Genomic DNA, 26,348 nt, shown 5'->3' on the forward strand with positions numbered 1-26,348 from the left:
AAAAAAAACCTGAAGCCTGTCAAAGCCAAAGAAAAGATTTAAAAGCAACTGAAGTAATAAAAGAGATATTTTTACCTTGTATCTATTAGACACTCAGTCTACTTCACAACTTCAACCATGGAAGTCAGAAGAATATTATCTCTAAAGTATCTGGAGAAACATAACTATTAATCCAGAATTATGCACCCATCAAAGCTATCTTTGAAGAATGATGGCAAAATATAGACATTTTCAGATAAACATATACAATCAGATAAATTAGGGGCAATATACCAACAAGAAACCTTCTCTAAAAGACTTAGAAGAATTCATTACAGGAGAAAAGAAGCCCAGATACAAAAAGAAAAAAAGATAAAATAGATGAGCAAAGTAAGTGGTAACTGTATGAGTAAATCTAAACAAATATTAATACTATAACATAACAATAATAGCCTAACTTGTGGGGCTTAAAACAAAACAAAACAAAAAATATTTACAAAAGCACACATTAAACCATAAATTAAGTCTCAAAAGTTTTGAAAAACTGATATCAAATAGAACTATATTTTCTGATCACAATATAATTAATAAATCAATTTTTAAAATAACTTTAAAACTCTCCTATACATATAGAAATTATAATAACATTTAAAAGAATAAATATAATAGAAATTAAAAACAACTAAAACTGAATAATAACAAAAAAACTTTTTATTAAAGTTTACAGTGTTAAATAGGTAAATGAAATTTAAGGAGTTGTTTGAGAAAAAGTAGCGAGAGAGAGAGAAAGAAGAAGGTGGGGAGGAAGCGCACTTGTCTAGTGTTTACTCTAGTGCCAGGTATTCTAAATTCCTTACATATTAATTCATTTAATTTTCCCAACAGCCCGATGATACTATTATGAACCTGATTTTAAGGATGTGAAACTGAAGCACAGAGAAGTGAAGTGACCTGACCATGGTCACATAGCCAGAAAATGGCTTAATTGCTAATATTAGAAAAGAAGAGTTGATTATTAATGAACTAAGCATTAACATATAAAGGTAGAAAAAGCAACCCAATAAACCCAAGAATGTAGAAAAAAAGAAATAATCAAGATAAGACCTAAATTAATAAAATAGAGGAAAAGTAAAAAGTTGATTCCTTGAAAATACTAATAAAATTAATAAATCTCTAGCAAGATTAATCAAGAAAAAAAGAAAAACAAAAATATCAGAAATGAAGTGGTGACAATGATATAACACAGATCTCAAAGATAAGACTATACTATCATTAATTTTTTGCCTATATATTTGAACACACACACAAAATGTACATATCTCTAGAAAAAAAAATAGACAATTGATTTAAGAAGAAATAGAATACTCACAACCATTAAAGAAAGTGAATCAGTCATTTTAAATCTTCCTGTAAAAGAAACAGTAGTTTTGTAACCAATTTTTACACATAGTTTTATAAATAACTTTACCAAGCATAAAGGATCAAACAGTTCTATCTTACCCAAACTCAATCAGAGAACAGAAAAAGAGTAAATAACTAATGTTGAAACAGGCCTGGAAGATAGGAGAGGATGTCTATTTCGCCTCATACCTCCCTCTTCATCCACAGCAAAAACAAATACTAATTCATGTTTCCTTAATGTGAAGGGCACAGAATATCAGACTTTTAGAAGGATACATAGGAGCCTAACAACTTTGGGGAAGGTTTCTTAACTCACAAGAAGCATTAGTCATAAAAGTGAAAAGACTGACTACGTACATTAAGAATGTTTGCTCATCAAGACACCATAAATACAGGTGAAATGTTAAGTCCTACACTGGTGAAGTCCTACATTTGGAACCTACATAACCAACAGAGAATTAGTATCCAAAACATATGAATAACAAGCAAGCCAATTTCTTCAAAAGGACAAAGTACTATATTATCAGATATTTTATTGAAAAGAAACGTGAATGGCTAACAAGTATATGAAAAGATGCTCGACTTCATTAGAAGTTACAAAAGGGAAAATTCAAATCAGAAGATACCGTTTTATAACCACCAAATTGCAGAAATTTGAAAACTGAGAATGTCAAATTTTGGTAAGAATTTAAAGCAAAGGAAAGTTGTATCTACCACTGGTTTTAAGTATAAATTGGTTACCACTCCTTTGGGAAAGAGTTTAGGATGATTTTTTTTGTGTGTGTTTTTATTTTTTTATTATTGTTTTATTTATTCATTTATTTATTTATTTTAAGACTTTTTATTGGGGATTGGGGGCGGGGAATAGCATTGGGGAACTAGGGAAGGGGAACAGACAAGTTGCTGTCCTTTTGTTCTTCAGTCTATTTGTGGAGGACATCGCTTCACTGGCCCATGTTGGTATTGTTATGATTGCACTCTTCCTGGGTGAGGCAGTCGCTCGCCGGCCATTGGACGGGTGGCTCACGGCAGCTCATGCCAGCTGCTGTCCGCTCACGCTGGCAGACAGCCACTCACAGTAGCTCATGGCAGCCCACTGCAGCCCCACTGCAGCCTACGCTGTCCCTGGTAGGATGATTTTTTAAGCTGAACATACAACTCCACTATGATCCAGCAACTCCTACATGTATGTCCTAAAGAAATTCATCCGTGGATCCCAGGAGATGTGTACAGAATGCTCAGAGAAGCATGTCTGAAATAGTTAAGACTGGAAATAACTCATCCATAGAAGACTACACATACATTTGGGGATATAAGTACAATGAAATACTTTAGAGCAGTGAAAACTGGTACGTTATAACCTCAAGCATCAGTATGGTTAATTAAAAGCAATCAGAAGAAGAATGCAAATCCTATGATACCATTTTAATAAATATTTTTAAAACAAGCAAAAATTTAAAAAATATATTACTTAGGAACATATATATACATTTGTGGTAAAACAATAAAGAAAAGCAAGGAAATTGAAAACAATATTCAGAATAGTGATCACCTTTTGAGAGAAGACAGAGTGTGCAATCATGAAGTTACACGCAGGGGACTTCAGATATTTATAATGTTCTATTTCTTAAGGTGTGTGGGGGGGTCCAGATGTCCACCTTACTATTATGCTTCGTAACACACACAATATATATTCTTTTTTTTTTTAAAGATTTTTATTGGGGAATTGGGGGGATGGGAACACTGCTGGGGAATTGGGAGAAGGGAAACAGACAAGTTGCCGTCCTTTTGTTCTTCAGTCTAGTTGTGGAGGACGTCGCTTCACTGGCCCATGTTGGCACCATCATTGCACTCTTCCCGGGCGAGGCAGATCAGTCGCCGGCTTATGGACGGCCACTCACTGCGGCTGCTGGCCGCTCACGCTGGCTGTTGGCTACATACGGTAGCCCATGGCAACCCACTGCCACAGGGGCTGCAGCCTAAGCCGTCGCAGGCGACTCATGGCAGCCCAGCTCCAGGTCGAGCTGTTGTTCAGCATCTTAGCTGTAGAGGGCAGTGTCACTGGCCCTCATATGTGGGATCCGAACCGGGGCCCTCTGGTGTCCCAGGCCAGTTCTTAACCATCGCGCCACTCGGCCGGCCCCACACAATATATATTCTTTTGTGCTACCAAATACTTATAAAAACATGAAAAATGTTTAAAAAGAAATTACTGTGTGGCACGCAGGAAGCATTCAATATCTAACAACAGGAATAACAGTTGCTGTGCCCACTGTTCTGGAGGACCAGTGCCATGAAGTCACCAGAAGGTCTCTAGTGGCATGGGACTAAGGGACATTGGGTCTCTAATACTGTGGCTGGTCCTGTAACTGCCACAACCCAAGGGGTGGTTCTTCTTTGGCCAGGAGCATGATTCGTCTTTATCCCTTTGTTGTCCTCATTTATTCATCCATCCATTCATTCGCTCAATACATATTTAAGTACCTACCAACGTCTGGCAATCTCCATACATCATCTTTCATCCAAAGTCCTATAGTTTGAAAAACCTTAGGGCAACAAGTGGGTTATCATATTACAGATACCTGGATGGAGTCCAGTCCAAGGTCTGTCTGACCACTCTCCCTCAGCCACCCCTTCCTCCAACACGGGCTGCGAAGGGTTGCTCTGAAGGAGAACTCAGCTCTGAGATTCATGAACTCCGATGGCGCATGATTGACAAATGGCCCCAGCACACTGGCCGTCTGTTCCCCTCACTTCTGGTGACTGGAGCTCACAGCTCATGTATACCACCAGTGTTGGTATACATTTCGGGTGCCAGGGGATTCTACTTGGAACAGACTGTGATGTTAGAGAGGGTCTATGTAGCTTCCTAATTCTACTGTAACTAATTACCACACACAGTGGCTTGGAAACACAGATCCACTACCTACATACAGTTCTGCAGGTTAAAAGCCCAGCAGGGGTCTTACTGGGTAAAATCAAGGTGTCAGAAGGGCTGCATTCCTTCCTGGAGGCTGGGGAGAATCCATTTCCTTGCCTTTCCCACATTCCTGGGCCCCTGGCCTCTCCTCCACCTTCAAGATCAAGTCCTCACAAAGCGTCACCCTGATCTACTCTTCTGCCTCCTTCTTCCCACTTTTAAGGGCCCTCGTGATTTCACTGGGCCCATTGGATAATCCAGGATCACCTCCTTGTTTTAGGATCCTGGATTATAGCACCCTTAATTCCTCTTTGCTATATAAAGTAATATATTCACAGGGTCCAGCATAAGGACATGAGGGGGAGGGGTGGTATTCTACCTATTGTACTATGAAACATTCCTCATTATTCCCGAATTTTCTCTCTAAATTAGCTATCGGAAAGCAAAGTATCAGGATCATGTCATCTCTACCCTCCAGAGAAATCATTTCCTGGGCAATATCTTAATTTACTATTTACCTTTCTAGAGAATCCAAATATATTTGAACAACCTCCATATGTTTTTAAAAACAATTAAAGTTTCTGTCCAGCACATTATTCAGTTCCTCTTATATAAGAGTCTACACTATACATTTTTGCTTGAGTTTAATTCCAGGAAAACTTCCAATCCTGCAGAAAACAGCGTGGGCCACAGTGCCGCCCAACTCGCATTGGATTTAAGATGGATTTGGAGCTAAATTCATCCCATTTCCTGTAGTCGTATCTGTTTTGTTTTAGCTCTAAAAAATTTTTTTTTATTTTGAATTTTTAGAGTTACCTCAAATACTGTAAGAAGTAGTGATTTCTGTCTTAATAAACATAATAAAAGTATCTAACTATGAATCATTTTAAAGAGACCACTTTCAACTATTTTTGAAAATGTTACAAATGCTTTATCAGGTTCTGAATTCTGTAATTAAGAAATGTAAAGATTTTCTGCACAGCCCATGGAGAATGTATGCTTCTGCATAGCGAAATAAAAATGATAAATGCATTTAAAACTCCAAAAAAAAATTAAGATTTTCTAAGAATTTATGCCTAGGATGTACTTAATAGTTATTTGGTGAAGAATGCCTAATAAACAGTGTGAACACTAGCATTTTATCTAAATCTAGCCCCATTAACCTAAACACTATTTAGGATGTTCTCTGGGTTTAAAGCCCCAAACTATCATAGATCATAGAGGAAACCATAGTGAGTAGAGGGTGGGCTTCCCACTCACTTCTGCAGGGGCAAGCTAGAGGCACTTGGTCATCATTTGAACTTCAATGCAACTAGGTGTAAATAAATATTGGGTTGTCGGAAAAGTCACGACGTATTTTTGCAATGAAAAACAGAAAAAATACGTCATGACTTCTCCTACAACCCAATAATTCCTTCAGCATTTATGCAGGATCTCAAGGCAGCCCCATCTGCCTGTTCCGCCTGACATTCTCTCAGTCGCCTTTATGTAACCAATACACACGTAAACTGGATTCTTCATTGGTCTCCAAATGGAGATGGGGAAACACTCTAATGGAAATGGGGAAATACTATGCACATGCAGAGTATTTCCCCATCTCCATTTGTCACACTCAGAGGTCCTCCATGTCCATTCTTAAATGCCACCTCCTCCATCCTGCCTTTCCCAATGCCATCTCTCTCATTTGAAACTCCATAGCATTTTGTTTCTTTCTTATGGTTCTGACGTATTATTTTCTACTTTGTAATGCTAAGTACATATGCACAAGTCTGTACGCACAGACATACATACATGTTTATGAACCACACGAGTTATTTACCTTTATATCCCCTTTTAGAAGAAAGTACCTTGTAAATAATATGCACTCAAAAATATTCATTGAATTTAACTGCAAGTATCTCATATCACTTAATTATATGTGCAAATTCTCATTTGAATAGGAATAAAAACTAGGCTACTACTTCTCACATTGCATTACATTTCATAGGCCAGATTATCTGAATAGGTTACCCAAAGGTTTGTTGAAATTCAAATGCCTTTAGTTTAAGATTCAACAGCTCCCTCTCATGGCCTCTGAAGGAAATTGCTCTTGCTGCACTTGAGAGATAACTGTTAAACCAGAATTTCAATTTATTTTAGAAATATTTCTCAATTTGAATTTTGAAGTTATAAGTTAATTATCACTGAATGATAAATTTTATTTGGCATAAAGTGTCATTTATATGCCAAAGAAAAATATAAACAATTATTTGAAATTTTGTTCAATGGTTTCCATCGCAAATGACTATTTAAAAACTTTTTTTTTTCTCACTGTTCCTTTATTCCTTGTTTTTCTGTGCTGATTGTTAAAGTCCTAAAAAGCTATTTTTTAAAAAAATATTAATATATTTTAATTTAAGTGCTAATAAGGTATTTTGATTCAGGTTAAAAAGCAAGTTTATACATTTTTTCAGAGCATGACAGTGAATATATCAGGGGCCTCTGTGACAATATATAACACTATATTTTTATGTTTTTTATAATTTGGAACAACAACAATTAAAGGTAAGTTAAACGCCAAGCATTCTAACTATACAATCAATGCTCAAGTCTGAAATGAAACAATTTAAAACAAGGTACTAAGAAAAATTCCAAAACATTAAACCCAAAAGTATAGCTCTTAATGAAGGCCATATTCCTCTCACCATGCCTATGGTTGGGGGTTTCTGGCTAACACGGAAAAGCTGTCTGAGGAAGGTCAAGTTCTGGCAGCTGGTGGGTCTCTGTGCTCTGAGGTGGGCTTCCCAAGGGAGCAGCTAGAGTCAGCCCAGCACACAGTGAGGGTTTAGGCTTCAATAAAGGTAAAGTGTCTCAATTCTGACGAGGGACAAAGGGCTCCAGCTGTCCAGAAGACTCTATGGAAGGGCCCCAGGGGGAAAAGGGGTGGTGGTGTGGGGGGCGATCTTAACTTCTACCAGTCCTCACTGGCTGAGAGAGAGAAAAAGAGGGACCACACTGAAATCTATACCCGTGGTTGCTAACGCCACCTCCTTTACAAAAATAAAAAGTCTATTTAGTAGAATCTTTTCCTGTATACGGAATGTCTCCTTCCCCTTGGGTTCCCATTGTTTGTTGCATGGAGCCTCTAAGCTGCCTAGGATTCCAACAATTGTTTCCAAACATCATCAATTTGAGAACAGTTCTATAGCGTTTCCCTCCTACAGTTGCATTTTTACAACCCAGAGGAGCATTTTCATCAATGATATGTATTCTAATCGTAAAAGATGCACAAGAGAAAAAAGAAAATATACTATTTGATGTTTGATACCCATTGAGCATGTCAAAAAATGTTTTAAAATATACATAAATTATTGCTAGATAAAATAATTTTAAATAATGAGCTTACCAACAAAACAAAACAAAAACATGTTTTTGTAGTTCTATCAAATTTGTAGTGATTATACAGTATATTATAAAATTACATACTGTTTTTCTCTTTCATAAATAAAAATCATATACCTTCCAGGCTCCTGCTTCTTTAGAAACACACTCACTTTCCCTGAGTATTACCCAAATTGTAATAATATGCCCATTGAAATCCACCCTATGCCTCAGTATTCTCCTTCATCATAAATATTAAAAACATTATAAAACACTAAGTTTTGATCTTTTGCAACATTTCTCTATGTCTGTCGGAAAAGACATTTTGATCTTACAACCGTGAAGTGATTATACAATTTAATTTATAACAGGACATAAGTATACTAAAATGAGTTAAACTCTAAGCTTATATTCATCCAATAAAACAAACAAACAAAACCCCCAAACACTTGCAGGTTTTGATGACAAAAAAATCTTAAAAATGTCAGCATCTCATGTCTGGTTTTCTATTGGTTCCCAAATTTGCCTACGAATGGATTGGCCACAATAGTAGAATATGTAGTGGCAATACTGCAGATTAATAAATTTCATTTATGCCCTAAAATTATGGTAAGAGGAGCCCTAACTTCAAAAAGGAAGATGTCATCCAAAGGGCCTGATAGAAGGTCCATGTTGAAAGTCAGGAAAAGCATGAAGCTGTCGGTCTGAGACTCTAAGTAGGACTGACAGAGCGAGAAGCGGGTGGGAGAGGGAACGGGACAGCATGCCGTTCTTACCAGGTTTGGAGCACTGGCGACTCGTGAGGGCAAGTTCTGGAAAGGAAGAAAAAGATGCTCTGTTAGTACACAGATGTGTAAAAACAGGTTACTGGAAGTTACATTACATCAGACAGAGTTCAGTCTGACCTAAAAAAGATATATAAAGACAAACTAAATATATACATACATGTATGTGTACACACACACACACACACACACACTCACACGTCACATGGACTTAATAGATTTTAATAGCACTGAGAGAATGATGTGCTCTACCAGCATATCTGGATCACACATCAGCCCCATGGCTCTGGCTGCGTATTTTATAACTATAAGCTCTGGGTTTCAAATCCATGGCATTCTGGTTAAGCGCATGGATCTCTGCAGCCAGACCACACAGGGTCAAATCCCAGTGCACCATTTCTTACTGCATGACCCAGGGCAGTTATTTAATTTCCTAGCTGGGCTAACAACAGAGAATTGTTGTGAGAATTAAATGGGTTAATGTATGAGAAGGGTTCAGAGCCGTGCCTGGCACATTGTAAGCATATGTGAATGTATGTTGCTATTTGGGGAATTTGCTCTCTGTGGCTAAAAAAAAAACAACAACTGGGCAATTTCTCAGGAATCCTTGCTCCTTTACAGATGTCTACTAGACTCTCTCCCCCACTCGCTGCTTGACCCCCACCCAAGAAGAATTTCTGCGGCCCCGTCCCTACAGCCTCATTCCATCCTAACCACACTCACGGCCATCTCTTACCCTCCTGCCTGCCACTTCATAGGGAGGGCAATGCTGATATTTGATGTTCACTACACCACCTGGGTAGGAATCTACCTGTTCATTTTATGGGTCACCAATTTAACACGTATTTATGGAAGGCTGGCTGTGGGTCTAGGTGGGAGCGACACAGGCATGGATGAGGCCCAGATTCCCCATGGAATTTATCATGTCTGTATTACCATGCTGGGGGGCCGGGCTGGGTGGGGGCAGAACTGCCACCCTAGTGCTGGAACTGTGGCATATGTACATCCCGGAGTGTCCTCTGGGGCTTCTCTCTGAACAAGGGCACAGTAAAATTTCTATGAGAGAGAATACTCAAAACACAATAGCCCGTGAGGGTTGGGAGCAAGGAAGGAGGCTGGGGACAAGGGAGGAGACGGAGAGTCCCTGGGAACCTGAGGCTGCTGGGGTAGAGTCAGTAGAGCTCAAGGTCAGCCCAATGACCTTGCTTGGTTGTGGGCAGAGAAGGGTAGTTTTGAGCCCAGTGTTGTGGGTGTACTTTGTATCGTTTTCTTACCCATGTGCCGAAGAGTGGGTGTTCCAAGTTCTTCTAGCAAGAACTTGAGAAAGTTGGAAGTCAGTTAAATGTAATTAGTGCAACATCCAGGGTGCTGTCAGAAACAGGAAGAACTCACATTTGATAAGAACTGTGACCCTGCTGGGAAACAGCCCTCCTCGCCATGGGAGAGCAGCTACTGCCCCTTCGAGTGAATCCCCTGGTCATAGAAGGAGAAGGAATGTCATCCGTGTGGCTGAAACAAACTCCGAGTCACACTGGTCTCACCCCATGGAATCAGGAGGAAACACCCAGGAGCACAGCAGGAGAATAAAGCCACAAACCAGGACCAAGGCCTGAGGGACCATAAGAGCCTCAGAGGAAAATGCATGAAGCACCCCGAACCTGCCAGGGCATGGAGGGGCTTGGATTGGGGTTCCTGCCATTTTACGGTGGGTCTCAGAGCCAAGACACCTGGGACTGTGTCTCCTCACCCCCGGCACACCCACCGTGCCCTCCACATCACTAAGAGCTGGGGTACCGGAGACCTCAGACAAGACAGCAACATCAACTCCATCTTCACAGGGGAAGGGTGAAGCCTACACTTAGGAAGCTGCAGCGAAACAAAACTGTGTCTTTGGCTTTATGATAAAGTCTCACTAAGGAAAGCAAATATGACTGGATTTTAAATTCTCTCTACATATAATTGACTTTGTTTTAATTCTTTAGGGTTTTTTTCATGATGGAGACCCAAGGTTCTCCACCTAGGGAGGGTGCTCGGAAAAGCCAGCGTAGAAGAGGTGTCACCTGTGAGCATTGTTGAAGGAACAGGGAAGGGCGTCCTGGACCAGGGGGCAGCCTGAGTAGGGGTGGAGAGGACAGACTTAGGGGTGGGAGGTGGTTTTGATGCTACTGCTGATGTTTTGGGAGGCAGCTGAGAATCATGACAGGAAAAAATTCCGAGATGTCCTAAATTAAATTCCAGCAGGCCAGAGTGTGGAAGGAAGGGAGAGAGGCTAATCAGTTAATAACCGCAGGACAAACTAACGAAGGACTGCTTACCATCCTGAGTGCATGTTGGAACTTTGAATGAACTTCCAGGTGGCTATTTCCACAATTATCTAGAAAGAATAGCCCGGTGCCACCGACCGCCAGAAGCCTCTGGGTCTTGCTTATATACGAACTTTCTAGACTGCTGCCCACAGCCAATCCAAAGGATCAAACCCTTCTTTTCCCTGAGACTCTGCACCTCTACCAGAACGAGCCCCACCTCATCGTCTCCAACCCCCTTTATCCGTAGCCAATGTCAATTCTTTCAAAACAACTTTCATTTTTCTTCCTCCAGACTTGATGCATAAAAGAGCCCTGCCAACTCCAGGATGGTGGACATGTTTGTCTTGTCTACCTAGCCCTGCTGCTGGTGGTTTAGACCTCATACCCCAGGATCTGGTCCTTTTCTGGATAGCGTGTTGCTCAATAAACCCTTTCTTTTGGGCCGGCCGAGTGGCTCAGTCGGTTAGAGCGCATGCTCTTAACAACAAGGTTGCTGGTTGACTTCCACATGGGATGGTGGACTATGCCACTTTCCCCTGCCCTCCCCATCCAGCCCCAACTTCCCCTGCAACTTGATTGAAAAGCGGCGACTGGACTTGGAACTGAGCTGCGCCCTCCACAACTAAGATTGGACAACAACTTGACTTGGAGCTGATGGGTCCTGGAAAAACACACTGTTCCCTTCCCCAATTCCACAATAAAATCTTAAAAATAAATAAATAAATAAACCCTTTATTTTAAGCTTTTGACTTAACTATGACCGGAGAAGAAACTTGAGAGCAGGGAGTGGTAAGAAGGAAGCTAAAGAGGTAAACAGAATTTAGACAGCTCATGCAGGAGTTTAGAAACCATCCCAAAGAAGGACACCCATCTGTGACACGGTCCTATTTGTGCTTGTGATAAATTGCCTTTCAGGGATTTCAGGGAAAGGAATGAGCTTAGAGGCAGGGTCATCTCTGAAATTTTGTTTTGTTGATGTGCACTTTGAAGAAATGAGTTTCCTAAAACATACAGTCCATTGAGTACCTCTCAGTGAAAGATAAATTGATAAGGCTTTGACTTATGTTCCCTGAATACTTTAAAAAAAAACATTAAATAATTCTGCATATCAATTTTGGAGTAAGCGCTTATCCTAGCAGATTTTTTTTCTTCCAAGGCCTGTCTTGTTAAGATTCACATCGGTCATCATTTAGAAACGACAGCCCTAGCGGCCGTCCAGAAGCCGGCGACTGATCTGCCTCTCCAGGGAAGAGTGCAATGATGGTGCCAACTTGGGCCAGTGAAGCAACGTCCTCCACAACTAGACTGAAGAACAAAACGACAGCAACTTGTCTGTTCCCCTTCCCCAATCCCCCAGCACTGTTCCCATCCCCCCAATTCCCCAATAAAAATCTTTAAAAAAAAAAAGAAACGACAGCCCTTGCTCTGTTGAGAAAACATTGCTATTACCATAAAAATCCAGAAAGTGCCAAAAAAAGAAGCTCTCTTAGAACCACAACAACCCCACAACAATAACCAGAAAGGAAGGTTGGCATGAGGCTCAATAGTGTGTGTGTGAATCACAACTTTAATTCTGAATGCAAGCGATGATTTCCTTTCATCAGTGCCACACTACACCACACAATCTTCCATTCAAAGGAGGCCATTAAATAATAATAAATGATTTTGTTATAAAGTAAGAAACTGAGGAGACAGGTAAATAGACTTCGACCAAAATAACTGACAAGAAGACATGGCAATCAAGGGAACACCTGAGAGAAAACTAGTTATTTTTTAAAATACTTTATATAACTGTATTTAAAACATTTTTATAGCAAAAACTTCCAAATATACTCAAAAGTAGAGTGCAGGGAACCTCTACGCACACATCACCTAGATTCAACAACCATCACCATTTTGCTACACTTGTTTTATTTTCATTTCGCTGGATTTTTAAAAAGTAAATCCCAGTCATCATGCCATTTAACTCCTAAATAACTCAATATTCTCTAAAAACAGGGGGACATTTTCTTACATAATTATAATCACATTATCACACTAAGCAAAATTATTATTTCTTAGTTAACTCTTTACTTTCAACAATTCATTTGCAACAAACCACAAATTTACAAATAGGTGTTGTTCCAGAAATGTGTAAATCAGTTGTTTAGATTTCCAAAACCATTTCCCACAAGAGCATTTTGAGTTCGTAAGTCACCTGAAATATGTTTTTTAGATAATAATAGTAGAAAGTAATGTTTACTGCAGAAATAATGTTTTATTTCAGGAATAGCCTGAATAAACATCTTCATAAGCATTGTTTTCTGTCCATGTTTAAAATTATTTCTATCCTAAGTGAAATTCAACAATTATGATCCTCCTAAGAAACTTGCTTTGTGTTGCCACACTTCCTTCCAGAAAGTGCTGTAGACCGGCGTTTCTCACACTTTCTTGTGTGTTGGAATCACCTGAGCATCTTGTCAAAATGCAAATTCTGGTTCAGTACATCTGGTGAGGGGCTTCCGCGTGACACCTATGCTGCCTGCTTATGGGCTATCTATGGATCACCTGTTATTGGTTGAATTGTGTCCCCCCCAAATTCATATGTTGGTGTCCTATCCTAAACCCCAGTTTCTCAGAATGTGACCTTATTTGGAAATAAGGTCAGTGCAGATGTAGTTGGCTAAGATGAGGTCATTAGGGTATAGGCCCTAAGCCAATATGATTTATGTCTGGGACACACACATGCACACATGGAGAATGCCATGTTGAGACTAGGGCTATGCTACCAGAAGCCAGGAGAGAGGCCTGGAGCAGACCCTTCCCTGTTTTCTTCAGAGGGAGAGTGGCCTTGGTCTCAGATTTCTAGCCTCCGGACTGTGAGACACTCGTTGTCTGTTGTTGGAGGCAGCCCTGGGAAACTAACGCACCGCCCTTTGTGTGCCCAGGGTTTGGGGGTTCTCACTGTAACACACTCTGGCAGTGCATTCAGGGTTAGGATAAGGGCTAAAAATTTAGACTCTGCAGTCAGATGGGCCTACCATCCATGACTTGCCCTAGCTTCATAAGTGACTTAATCAGACCAGGCTTTGATTTCTTCATTTGTGAAATGGCCATGATAATATTTCATACCCATCTCACAGGGATTTTTTTTTGGAAGCTTAATTAATATAATGCACATGATGTTCCTAACTCTGCTGGCTGTTGAGAGAGTACTTTTTAGGGCAAGAAAAACTCAGCTTGTAGAGAGCCAGGGAGCAAATGGTGGTCAGGAATAGAGGCGCTGGGTGTGGGTTACACCTCTAAAGCTGCTTTTTTTAAAAAAAAAAAAAGTTTAAAAAAATGAGACTTTAAAGGACTCAAGGTCAAGAAAAAGGCGCCTTTTTAGGAGAAGTGGGACTTAAAGCTTGTTTGTAGATACCTTGTCCCCATTGTGAGATCCCAGGGCACCGTCCCCAAACTGTAAAACAGGTGGTAGAGAAAACGCAGGGCGGAGACAGGGCTGGCTGTGTGCTGCGGGGCCCAGGGCTGAGGGGCAGAGAAGGGACTGGAGTAGCAGCTGACAGCTGTCAGTCTGCAGGGGCCAGGCAGGGGAAGAAGAACCAGGCAGAAGGAATGGGATGTTATGGAAACCAGGGAAGTCAAGCAAAAGCGAGAGAGTTCTGCTCAGTAAGGGGGAAGTCAGACCTGGAGAAACCCTTGGGGGGAAGAGTATAGGGGCCGCATTGAATGGGGGGGGGACAGGAAGTGCTCTGAGCGCTGTCTACACAGAAAAAAACAGCTCACATCCCTTTCAGTCAGTTGGTGGATCAGGTTGAAGTTTCGCCAGGTTTGCAAAGGTTTGCCCAGTGACCTTGTGCTGCCCTCCAACTCTGGCTCTGGGCTCAGACGTGTGGGCTGTTGCCAGTAGGGCTTTGGCAAGCGGGACACAGCAGAGGCTTGGAAAGCTCTGGCACAATTTGGACTTGATGCCTTTCCCCTCTGCCAGCACACTCAGAACATGTCTGGGCTAACCTGCCAGATGGGGAGACACACATGGCCCAGGTACACCTCACCCTGGCTGATTGCCCGCTGGTGCCAGCTGTGTGAGTGAGCCCAGTAAAGACCAGGAGAACCACCGAGTCAAGCCCAGTGAAATTCCCCATCTGTAGGCTCATGGGCTAAATAAATGCTTACTGTCTTGAGCCACTGGGCTTTGGGGCAGTTTGTTATGCGGCATAACTGTGGGATAGATGGCTGCAGCAGCTACAGTAACCACTCTGCTTGGAGATCAGTAGAGCCCCTCCCACCATGCACTCTGGTTATGAGGCCCATGACAGGAGAAGGGAGGGCAGACTCGTAGTGCTCATCCTAGCAGGGAAAGATGAACATGGGAGCCACTAGGATTGGAGGGTCACAGCCTTGATCATCTTGGCCAAGTTGATGGGTCCTAACTTGACATCCAAGTGGGAAGCCTGTCAGAATTTCCCACATGGGTGTCTTTCTCATGCTTTAGAGCCACTAGGTGTAATGTTTGTTCCCAGCCTAGTTACACTGGAAGGTGCCCTAAAGGGCTCCTCCAGATACTGAACAGCAGGGAGCATCTGAGGCCAACGTCCTGCCCAGGGTCAACCATGGACAAGGCAGGTTAGTTTTGTTCATGTACTGCCCTGGGCCTCCAAGTCTAAAAGCGTTTTGGTCTTGAAGCGGAATGAAGTTCCTTGCTCTCAAGTGGTCCCTCGGCCCCTGTGCCGTGTTGGAGGGTCTGGCTGTGATGCACTGAGGAGGTGGCAAGATGCCCAGGCAGGTGACTGAAACCTGCGTTGGCCTTTCATCAGAGGCCAGTTACACACTTGGCTTCTTGGCAGTGTGTTTGCCAGTGACTGGGTCCCTCACATCCTCTCAGTGAGTCTGTCACCCTCTTCTATTTACAGATATGATGGTAGGCAAGACCAGGTCCTGACCCAGCGAATCTCACCGTCAGGTGGCAGGAGTACGTGGGTAGCAAAAGTGTCACTACAAGGGTACAAAGGAGGGCAAAGAAGCCCACCTGGTCTGAGAATTTCGGGCCTGTGAGTTTAGAAAGTCATCAGGGTTTCACAGGCTCTGGCTAGTTCATGCCCCAGGACCTCCCTGAGGCCTTCCCAGATCTGCTAATCGTGGAAGGGCAGCCCTGAAGCTCCAGGCCACCCCCCTTACCCTGGGCCTGGGCCTGAAACTAGGAATTTCAGGTGCAGACAGGTGGCTGCTTGGCCAGAGGAGGCCACCTGTCTGTATGTGCCCTGCCAGGTAGGTATTGGAGACTCAGTGGGCTCTGCTCCCCCAGCACAGTGAAAGCCCAGTGTTATCAGCCACACCTGAAGAAGCAAGGCAGGGTCAGTCCCTTGTTGGCAAATCTAAGAGTCCTGGTGCCACTGGGTGTGCTGGCACAGTCCGCCAGCTACGTGTGTATTCCCAGAGCTGGAGGGCTGCCCCGCCTGGGCACAGTGAGCAGCAGGAGAGTTACAGAGCTCCTACACGGCTTGGGGCTCTGTCCTCACCAGCAGCCACAGGCTCAGGCACTGCAGCTGGGTCACCATGCTCCCCAGGGGAGGCACAGCAAGGCCAGGCCCCACCCAGGGGCTATCTCAGGGGATCCCAAGTGGTCAGCAGCATTTGGGCTCAACCCAACTGTGGAATGTGAAGATCAAGCATTGATCTTGCCTCAGGAATGGGGAGAAGACAAATTCCTAGGAGTTATGCCCACTTCTCTTTGGGGCAGGTGGGATCCTCGAGTGCTGGTTGAGGCTGTGGGCTGCACCCCCAAAACGTGGGCCAGCACTGTGGGGAGGGAGGCACAGCTGATCAGTCAGGACCAGGGAAAAGAAACCAAAATCAAGGTCTCAGAGGGGTCAGCCAACTGGGAAGTGCGGACACATCACAGCAGGATGGAAGCAGATAAGGACAGAAAAAAAAAGTGGTCAAGGTGGCGAGGGAAGGAAGGCTGGGCTCAGGGAACTCCTATAGGAGAAGCCAATGTGCTCTGTCCCTTGACACCTCAGGAATGGGTGTCTTTCAGACACCATTTGCGTTGGAGATATTAGCCAGTGGAGTTAAAAACAGGAAGGGATAAAGGATGGGAATAAATATTTATGGAAGGAAGAGAGGGAAGGAGAGAGGAAGTGGGGCCATGGGAGGAAGAGCAGATTCGATTCAGGCTGCAGGTGGAGCAGCTTCCCACGCACAGGATGGGGACCAGGGACAGTGGATGGAAGGTGGGCCTGTTGGACCAGTGAGGGACCAGAGAAGAAAGAACAAGAGCCCCACAGGAGAGTGTGATCCTTCAGCTCTCGCCTCCATGTTGGTAATAATGTCAGGGAGCCAGCAAACTACACCTGTCGGCAGCTAACAGAACCGGAAGCAGAGTTCAGGTGGTGGGGAGGAAGCTGGCTCCGATCTGCACAGCACCCCTCACCCCTGGCAGGGTCTGGCCGAGTTCACAGGCACCTGCAGCAGAAAAGGAAACCCACAGTACATTCAGGTCACACTGCCCTTGGCAGCAGAAGGCCCACTTGGGTTCATCGTCCAGCTGCCCTTGAGGCCACAGGACTGCTGCATTCTGTTTCCAGCAGCCTCCACCCACATGGTCCCATTGTCACCTCCTCTTTTGGCCACCTCCTCACCCCTCCTTGGTCAGCTGAGTTCCAGGGAGCCTTAAGTCCTTCTATCAGCTAGAAGCAGGAAGAGACAGAGGCAGCAGAAGCATAAAACCAAGAGCCCTCTGGGATGTGTGAGGTGGGAGGGAGGGGAGGAGAAAAGAGCTGGATGGAAAGGGGGGTGGGGGAGGGGCTCGGGGAAGGGACTCAGCTCTGTGAGGTTATCCAGGGCACAGACTCCTCTGCTTACTCGACCTGACGTCCCAGTTGCCCGTGGACTACAGTGTTCCTTCTTTTCATATTAAGTACAGCTTTATTCCACAACGTCCTCCAGCACCGTTCTCTCAGAACTCCTTTGTGCTTTCCTTTCTTGATAATCTCTCTTTCCTTCTCCCTCTCTCCTGCCCCCCAGCTTTCTTGGAAGGCACCACCAGTGTGGCCCTACAGTGGAGAGATGAGGGGGAGGTTTAGGACCACAAGCCTTCTGTCATGGTGGCCCATGGTGAAGGCATGGGCAGCTGCCACTGATTCTGCAGCACAAGGCCAAGTACAACTGGTCACTGGGACCTGGCCAGTGGCATCCAGGAGTCAGGGTTTGCTCCCTCACCCCCTGCCCCACCTCTCTCTCTCTCACACACACATACTCACACACACACACAAAGAAAAATTGAAAGGAAGGCCCCTCAAACCACAAACTTCAGGCCTTAATGCAGATGCAGTGTCCCCTGAGAATTAGAAATAACCAGCTCTGATCAAGAGCTCTAGGTTACTTGGATTTTCCTGCTTGGGATACAATGAAGATTAACCAGAGAAGAAACACTGGGTCTCACAGCCACATTTGCTCTCATTAAGCAAACAGAAGAACTGGAAAGGAAAGAAGTCTGGAGTCACAACAGCCCCTTGAACCTACTAGTCTTAACCTTGACTTACGGTGTGGGGACCAACAGCCGACACTTTGGCTCCCCCCGAGTGTGAGCCCGTGCACACTGTCTACTCCACTTTGCAGGCCTTTTGCCGCAGCTGCCATCGTTCTCCCTAGAACTTTCTGCAGGTGGCATGCGCAAACAATAATAATAAATAATAAAATAAGTCTTACTATGTATCAAACACATATTATGTATCATTTAATCCTCACAATGACACATGAGGTAAGCAGTACTATTACTCCTAAATTGAAAACAAAAAAACCCCAAGCCTTAATAACCTTCCCAGATCACAAGCTAGTTACTGGAGAAACAGACTTTTGACCCTAGCATTCAGTCACCCCAGGGAATCAGCTACTAACCACAGAAATGACCGCCATACACACAGCCGGCTCCCTCTCTCAAATGCCCCCAGGAAAGACCTGAGAAGGCAGAATAGCCCATCCTTCCCTTCCCCAGAAACGGGGCCACTCAACAAAAGTATGTTCAACTTGACCCTGCATAGGTTCTGTGCTCACTGTTTCAGGGGACACATAGGTGACCAGGCATAGGCCCTTGAGATGCTTAACAGTCAAGTAAGATATCAACAGGATGACCACCATACCAGCTAGAAAGCAATTAGTCTTAAGGGGCATAGCTAGGAGTCGGCAAGAAAGATGACCTTTAGCTGAGGGCCATCAGGGAAGAAGCTGGTGTTTGAACCGGACCTAGGAGGATGTGTGGGCTTCAGTAATGTAAATACTGGAGGTGGAGTGGGGGGTGAACACAAGGAGAGGCCAGTCCGGAATGACAAAACAGTGAGAGTGCTGCAGTGAGAGGCGGCTTTATGTTTATCCCAAAGCTAGAGCATCCTTTCCTCCTCACCATTCACACGGCTTCCCCCCACACTGAGAACAAAAGCCACAACCCTTACAGGGAGCTGAGAACGCAGAATAAATAGTGGGAGGGGCTTGGGCTATGGGTCCCCCACCACTCCTGTAAGCCGTGTGCCAGCCTCACTGAGACCCAATTCCTCAGCCGTGCCGTGGGATCATAGCCGTCCACAGGCCACGGACTAGTGTGATGATTCAATACACCAGTCCATGAGAAGTGCTGAGATGAGCACCTCACACAGTTAGTGCTCAGCGGAGCACACTGCTGTTATTTAGTCCCTGGAGTAGTGGTGGTCGTTGCTACAGGCCTGTCTGGTCTGCCTCCTGCCTAGCACGTCTGCCCCCCATTGTTCTCCGATGTCCCTAGTTTGCTGGGCTCCGTTCTGGCCTTCTTTCCATTCCTTCATATGCCACAGTACATGACATGGGAACCCTCTGGGAACAATGTTGTCAGGTAGTTGTCTGAAACTGTTGCTCCTTGTGCAGGGTTCAAGGATGCTAAGATCCTGCTAATGAATTGTGCATCTCCTAAAGGGTCAAGGGTGACGAGCCCATAGACACACTGGGAATGAGAACAGCTTTATACAAGGAAATAACTCCTAACAAGTGCCAATATTCAAATTTACCCTCTATATCCTCTCAGGTATACTTTACTATGTCCATTATTAATCTCTCAGTTAGTAATAGAATTATGGATGGTGACTTACAAAATGGCTGTATTTCTCAGCAGTTCACACTACAAACCGAAAGAATGTAACAAGCACCTACAATCGCTTCCAGCTCAACTGTTCAGGTATCTTCTATCCAGAAGCATGAGTCCAAGCATGGTAATTGTGTAGCAGAACAGGTGACAATTATGCAAGAAATAGTGTACTGTATTTTAGAAGGTCAACTCTAAAGGTCAAGGGAGTGGAAGTCTTTATTAAGGAGGAAAAAATGTCAGTTATGCTGCTGCGTGCAGAAAAGGAAACGTCCTCCTCCATTGGCAAAAATGCCTAGGCTGCTACTTCTTGAGCCTCCGATCCAACTTTTATGGTGTGTTGGCAAATCTAAAAGAATGTGCATTCCTTGGAAAATGCCTTTTGAGTGTCCTCAGACCCCTTTCCATAACATTTATCAGCGCTCCTTTTTCACAGTGACTGAAAGACAGTTTCATGAACTAAATTCTTCCCGTTCCCTTTCCCTCACCCCATCCCCACACGAAGAGTGAGCAAAACAGCCGAATTTATTCCTTCGTCAGGCAAGAAAGCTATATAGTTGCACCTCTTCGCGCATTTTCCATATTTCCCCAGCATCCTTGAGCTTACTGTTTCCATTTTGTAACTGCATATACTCTGTCTCTCATTCTTATATATGAGCTCTGCCCCTGGACTGGCTGTTCAGCACCCAGAGAGCCTCTCTCCGTGAACTGCTAGGCAGCTCTCCAGGTTATCTTATGGGTCCCCTGACTCTTGGCTTGAAATGTATGCATGGCTTTTAGGAACAAGGGTTCATCCATTCATCCAGATTTCCTAAACATTATAAAATGTAAGGATGAAAACAATTTTGAAATGTGAGTGCTATGTACAAGTTGCCAAAGAATAGAATTCCTTTACAATTCAGTGAGAATGTCGTCTTTGAGCGTTTAATCCCGCCCCTACAGAGGCAGCAAAAGCAGTCCTTTTAAAATAAGGACTCGAAATGTTTACTTCGAGAAAATCTTAGAGCTTTTAAAATTGAAAGCAAGTTGGCAAAGATAATTTATATGTCAGTAAAAGGTAGCAATCTAAAAGGAATTTATAGATGTATTTTCAAATGTATATCAATTCTTTTGATTTATTCTCACATACAGTAGATTATAATAATAATAGAGAAGCTAAAGTCAGGAGATGAGCTTTAAGGTTGTGCTAGAAATCGGATGGTGGGAAAGGGTTTACATCTAATTTGGGGGTCACTCACTAAGTGATGACATTTTATCTGAGCGACCTTTTGCATTTTTCTATTGGCTTTATCTCACTGCAGACTTTCTGGCAGTTCACATGGGATCATGTGACTGAACATAATTTGGGATCATAAATAGTATGGAAAGTAAATTTTCAGTCCCTTTTAACTGATGCAGTGTTCCAGGCCCTTCCTGGGTAACATCTGTATTACCAGTAGGATACACCTGAAGGAACACCTTGGTGACGGGGCAAGCCCCTTCTTCACTGACTGTCCATCTTCTCTCCTGAGGGGAGCACACACCTCTGGATGGCCAATGAATTAAGATAACAAAAACCTGGAGAAGCACACAGCTTGAAAATAAATGATTCATGGGCTAGGCTTCCATATTGCATAAATCTCAAATATACAAATGTCAATCCAACCCAGATTAGATCAATTTGACAAACAAGAAGTGGGCATATTTGCCACAGTAAAAACTTGAAACATGCTATCCATTCAAAGTGCACATACAGACTGTTAGTACAAGTCACTTTCACTTCTATTTAATTATGACTGCAGAGCCGTATTTTGCATATTATTTTTTCATTTCATTTTTCTACTAATTCATCTCTCTTTTTGTAATTTATAAAATATTGGTTGATGATGCTTTTTAAAAATCAATCCTCTACCAAAGGTAGGTAGAGAGGCTCTGCCATAGAGGGGATCATGCCATCACATGCCTGGGAGGAAGCCAGGCCCCTGAATGACCTTGAGGGGTAGGCCAGAACTCCAGACTGCTCACCAGGGACTATGAAAGGGGACAAAAGGAAACTTCTATATTTGAAAAATAATAATAATATAGGTTGTTTAAGTATATGTATAAATGTACAAAATAATTCATGGAGAGAGAGATGATTATACTGAGAAGGGGCTTCGATTGCATTTATTCCTTTTTATGGGTGCTGTGTACACAGATGTGTATTTTTTAAATGTCTCTAATATTATATTAAATTTGTAAAATAAATTAAACATAGAACTAAAAATAAGCTATTTTAAGATTATTAATACAGTGAATAATGGCTGATATATAATGTGAAATAAAATATTTTGCAATTATTTTACATTTTTAAAAAACACAGACTGATTTTTCTACATTCAAACATTCACAATTTATAATCCAGTTTAATTCAAACTTTCTTGAAATGCATTATATGCAATTAAACCTGTGTTAGGGTATTGCCAATATAGCATATATATGGAGCTGATTACATAATGAAGATTCTAATCTCAACTATTATTTTTTTAATTCTAGGTTTTCACAGAAGCCAGTTGTTATCACCAAACTCCCTTCATGCCTCCCAAAAATATATTATTCGAGATGTAGCACAACAGCCTGTTTAATTTGGGTTCTTCACACAAATACACACAGCAGCGCTGCCATTTCTGTGCATGCCCCACTCATTATTTGCGCTGTCAATCTTTTTCAAAGTCTAATCTACCAAACCTTCTCTTATAAACCCACTGTTATCTCAAGGCCCAGTAATGAAATTGTTGCTGGTGTCAGAGAAGCAATGCTTAGCTTGAGATTTGTTACTCAAATCTCAAGTTTACTAAAACATCGAAATGAATTACTTCAACCCTTTCCCTGAGTTATTTGATATAGGTACTGCCCACTCTATGTGTAATTTTATATATATATATATATATATATATATATATANACACACACACACACACACACACACACGCAATCTTCATTTCTAGGCCAGGGCAGGGAAAATGCCATAAACAGAATGATGTAGAGCCAGACAAACAGGATTTTGGATAACTGTGCAAATGCAGCAGTTTTTAAGGCTGCACCAATGGCCTCAGGGAGCTGGACTTAACCACACGTCGCTGGCCTGAGTCCACAAAGAATCAACAGAAGAAGAAATGAGAGTGATTTTTTCTGTTCATTCCCCACATTCAGAGGAGGAAAAATATTAGCTGTACCACTTCTGGGAATGTCAGAAGCAAACGCCTTCATAAGGGCCCAGCTCCTGAAGGGGACGGCGGATGACTTCCCAGTGATTATTTAGTGGGAAGACAGGGAGGTGTGGGCTAAGGAAGCAGAGTGGCCAACTCCAGGTAGGAAACTTCATCAGAGGGCATAGCCAGTGCCTCACCTGTGGGTGGTTCCAGGTGGGCTGAGATACTGGATCCCTCCCTAGAGAAGCCACACAGGACTTGGGTCAGCCTGCTTTCATGGAGATCCTGAGGGAACTGGGGAAATGGGGATACTCTTCACTGGCTTCCAATTCTTGTAGTCAGATCCGTCCAACAGGGAGGGATTGAGGAATCCCCAAAACCAACACAACTACCCATCTGTCCACACCGTAAGCCACCTTGGCCAGTCTGGTGTTTCCCCAGAATGCTATCCTACAAAAGCCATCACCAGCCCTCCACCCTCCTCCCAAACACGTTAACTCTCCTCTCTCTATGGAACGCAGATCCAGTGGCGTTTATCTAGTACTGGAATCCCGCTGTCCATACACCAGTCCTGCTCACGACTGTGAATGCCCTGAAAAGAGATATTTTCATTTACCCCTGTGACTGCAAGCCTGACTTTGAATTTGGTATATTCTTCTCATTCAGTATATTTCACCCAACAGATTTTTTCAAAAGCCTTTTCTACCACAGGTCTGGTACTAGGGTGAGCTACTAAATGGATGGATGGATAAATAACTGAAATCAATCTTAGACCTTTTCTGGTACAACTACTTCATGTTACAGAGGAAGGAAATGATGCTGCTGCTTTTCTGCAGCTCGTGCCTCAGTCATGCCTCTGACCACATCTTTGCCCTTTGCACTTTCCTGACCCGCTGGCAGTGGGCTCACAGTCTCTCTCTCCATCTCTGGTCCCACCATCACCTCAGGCAAGTTCAATGTCTACACGAATGACTCCTGGCCTCTCAGTCCCCTCACCGCCTCACTTCCTGTCATCTTTTCCTTTATTCCACCATCCTTCCCAAGGTCACACCCTGGGCCGCATCCTCTCCTGACATCTATGTGCAAATCTCTAGAGTGAGCACCTCGTAGCCCCTCCCCCAGCTTGCTTGTTCAGTTATTACCACTGCTCCTCCCTGGAACTCTTTTACTCTCTCCAACTCACCAGTCCCCTTCTTTCTACATTTCCCTCCTTATCCATGGGCCATCATTTAAATAACCCTCCTCACCCTCCACCTTTCCATCCTACTTGCTTGGGAGAATTCGATTCCCTGCCTTATCTGCCGCCGGGCTCTCCTAGCAAGCGTCATGGTCAAAATGGAAGAGACAACTCAGAATCACCAACCTCAGCGAGGATGTCAGCCTGTCCTGTGATCTTATTACATACAGTTCTCTGGTTAGCTCATTCTCCTATTTTCTATGGTGACTTCACACTTTCCTCAAACTTCCAACCACCACTTCCTAGCACCCCCAACCTCCCCTCACTCCGTCGATGGCATCACTTCCTACTTCTCAGCGAAAACAGATGTCATCAGACAGAAACTCCATTAAACCCCTTTGTCATACCCATAAACCTCTTTAAATCTGCACATTCCTTCTCCTTTATCCTACGGAGCAGAGGACCAACCCTCTGCGTTTCAGAGCCATTCACCCACCTGTCCTTCCACCCCCTCCATAACCTTACACTATTATTTCTTTCTCTCTGTCCTTGTGTATTTAGCTACTTCCACTCAACTCAGATGCCCTAACATGCACCACTTCCTCAGGGAAGGCTTCTCAGTCTTCAGACCAGGTCAAGCTCCCTGTTGTACCCTTTTCTGGCACAATTTCCTTCTCCTTTATTGCATTACCAGAGCTGAAATTTTATGTTAGACTGATATTTAACTTTCTCACTAGATTATAAGCCCCTCAAGGCAAGAATCACAATCAGTTTTGGTCACCATTGTATTCTAGTGCCTAGCATAGCATTGGTACATCACTGCTTTTAAAAATATTGATATTTGTTCGATGAAGAAATGAAGTGAGTTGCCCAAAGTTACACACCGAGTTTCTAGAACTTGGGACTAAAACCCAAGTTTCCTAATTCACTATCTCGTGTGTGTACGCATGCAAAATACCCCATACATTAAAATGCATGAAACACATATGTACAATTCAGAGAAAAAAATAAAAAGAATACTCATGTTCACTCAGGTTCAATGATAAAATATCATTGTTATCTTAGCAGCTTCATATATGCCTCTCCCCAATAGCATCCCCCTTTCTATACTCAGAGGTAATGACCATCCAAACTTTTGTATTAACCATGCTCTTGGTTTTTGCTATAAGAATATATCTCTAAACAATATATTATTTACCTGAGCAGGTTTTAACTCTAAATAAATGCAACCATACTGTATATGTTCTTCAGTGCATTGATTTTTTGTTGTTGTTGTTGTTGTTTAACATTGTTTTTGAGGTTTGCTCATATTAATGTGTGGTTGGAGGTCATTTCTATTGCTTTATAGTTATTCCATTTTATGAATATACCATGATTTCTCTATTCTTTGGTTGGTTATAGACTTTTGGGGTGTTTCCAATTGGTGGCCACTATGAACAATGATGCTATGAACACCCCTACAGTTATCTCCTGGGCTTGTGTGCTTCTCTAGAGTATGTACCCAGCAGCACAGCTGCTGTGTCCTATGGGATGCACATGATCACCTGTGTTGGTGCATCAGCCATCACTTTTGTGACACCTTAGATCTTCTCAGCCTCAACATCTTTGGGAAACTTGAGTACACATTCTGCCCTACCTGTCCCTGGAACAAGCAACTCAATAGATTTTGCTCAGAGGCTACCAGTGAAGCCAACTTTATGCAGTTTCTGCCTCAGCTGCCAGCTCCTGACTTCTTCCCTGCTTTGGGCTGAGATAAAGTACCATGATGCTGGCCATGGACTCTACCTTCCAGCTGCCAGGTGGGCTAGCTATAACCTGAAAGTATAGGGGAGTCAGTTCCCAATGGGGCAAGCTTGGATCAGTGTGGGGGGAGGAGGACAGGAAGTGAGAGAGAACCAGCCAGAGAGCAAATTCACTCTCCTTGCCCACTGCTGAAGGACCCAGCAGGTCGCTCAGAAATGCAGCTCCCTTGGGCCGGCCGAGTGGCGCGATGGTTGAGAACTCGCTTGGGATGCCGGAGGGCCCCGGTTCGGATCCCACATATGAGGGCCGGTGACACTGCCCTCCGCAGCTAAGATGCTGGGCGGCGGCTCAACCTGGAGCTGGGCTGCCGTGGGTCGCCGGCGACGGCGTGGGCTGCAGTCCTTGTGGCGGTGGGTTGC

The sequence above is a fragment of the Hipposideros armiger genome, unplaced genomic scaffold (genome assembly GCF_001890085.2).
Source record: "Hipposideros armiger isolate ML-2016 unplaced genomic scaffold, ASM189008v1 scaffold_160, whole genome shotgun sequence".
In the NCBI taxonomy this organism is placed as follows: Eukaryota; Metazoa; Chordata; class Mammalia; order Chiroptera; family Hipposideridae; genus Hipposideros; species Hipposideros armiger.